The sequence below is a fragment of the Eumetopias jubatus genome, unplaced genomic scaffold (genome assembly GCF_037043125.1).
Source record: "Eumetopias jubatus isolate StellerSeaLion01/CBP00866 unplaced genomic scaffold, mEumJub1_p1.0 scaffold_5, whole genome shotgun sequence".
Lineage (NCBI taxonomy): Eukaryota > Metazoa > Chordata > Mammalia > Carnivora > Otariidae > Eumetopias > Eumetopias jubatus.
The window spans coordinates 36418360-36419987 of NW_028274811.1; the positions used below are offsets into that span (position 1 = coordinate 36418360).

Sequence of the window (1628 nt, forward strand, 5' to 3'; positions counted from 1 at the left end):
TAATTTTAGCCATTCTGACTGGTATGAGGTGATATCTCATTGTAGTTTTGATTTGCATTTATTGCCCCGATTATGAATAATGTTGAGCATCTTTTCATGTGTTTGTTGGCCATCTGGATGTCTTCTTTGGAAAAATGTCTATTCATGTCTTCTGCCCATTTCTTTAAACTGGATTATTTGTGTTTTTGGGTTTTGAGTTGTATAAGTTCCTTATAGATTTTGGATAATAACCCTCTATCAGATATGGCATTTGCAAATATCTTCTCCCATTCTGTAGGCTGTCTTTTAGTTTTTGTTGATTGTTTCCTTTGCTGTGCAGGAGCTTTTTATTCTGATGTAGTCCCAGTAGTTTATTTTTGATTTTGTTTCCCTTGTCTCAGGAGACATTATCTAGAAAAATGTCGTTATGGCTGATGTTAGAGAAATTATTGCCTATGCTCTCTTCTAGTATTTTGATGGTTTCCTGTCTCTCATTTAGGTCTTCAATCCATTTTGAATTTATTTTTTGTATGGTGAAAGAAAGTGGTCCAGTTTCTTTCTTTTGCATGTTGCTGTCCAGTTTTCCCAGCACCATTTGTTGAAGTGTTTTTTTATTTTTCCATTGGATGTTCTTCCCTACTCTGTTTAATATTAATTGACCATATAGTTGTGGGTTCATTTCTGGGTTTTCTTGTCTGTTCTATTGATCTATGTGTCTATTTTTCTGTCAGTAGCATACTATTTTGATTACTACAGCTTTGTAATATAACTTGAAGTCTGGAATTGTGATGCCTCCAGCTTTGCTTTTCTTTTTTCAGGTTGCTTTGGCTATTCAGAGTCTTTTGTGGTTCCATAGAAATTTTAGGATAGTTTGTTCTAGTTCTGTAAAAAATGCCGTTGGTATTTTGATAGGGGTTGCTTTAAATGTGTAGATTGCTTTGGGTAATGTAGACATTTTATCCATATCTGTTCTTCTAATCCATGACAACGGAATTGCTTTCCATTTCTTTGAGTCATCTTCAATTTCTTTCATCAGTGTTTAATAGTTTTCAGAGTACAGATCTTTTACCTCTTTGTTATTCCTAGGTATGTTATGGTTTTTGGAAAAATATGGGATGCTTCATGAATTTGTGAGTTATCCTTGCACAGGGGCCACGCTAATCTTCTCTGTATCGTTCCAATTTTAGTATATATGCTGCCGAAGCAAGCACTCATTCTTTAATATTTAATTACATTATGAAATTGCAACTGTATTTGTAATTGGCATGAACAAATTTAGGAACAAACAACAATGTTCGGTAAGTACAAAACTCAAATGGAGCGCATGGATGTATTAGACTGAGGCATCCTGGATATTAGTCATCAGCATGCTGAGGCAGTGGTTAACCCATTTGCTTAAGCAGTTAAGTGGAGTTGGATCAGTAGGACTGCCCACTGAATGTTTTATCAATTCAGGTTATTTGCAAGCAACCAAAACCAAATGAACAAACTAGGCAAAGAAATACATTTATTGGATGGATCTGAGATGACACGGCAAACTGAAGGAAAAGCCAAATAACCAGTTCTCAGAAAGATGGGGGCTAAGGAAGCACTGGGTATCTTGGGAGCAGGCAATGGACAGACTCTTCCGGGTTTATCACTGGATGAAT

General features: G+C 35.9%; 1 non-coding gene across 1 annotated transcript; it reads right to left on the reverse strand.

The window, feature by feature from the left end:
- Positions 1 to 1083: 1083 nt before the first annotated feature.
- LOC114221040 (U6 spliceosomal RNA) lies at positions 1084 to 1190 on the reverse strand. Its single transcript, XR_003611673.1, has one exon. It is a non-coding gene; the product is annotated as a U6 spliceosomal RNA (small nuclear RNA).
- Positions 1191 to 1628: the final 438 nt, after the last annotated feature.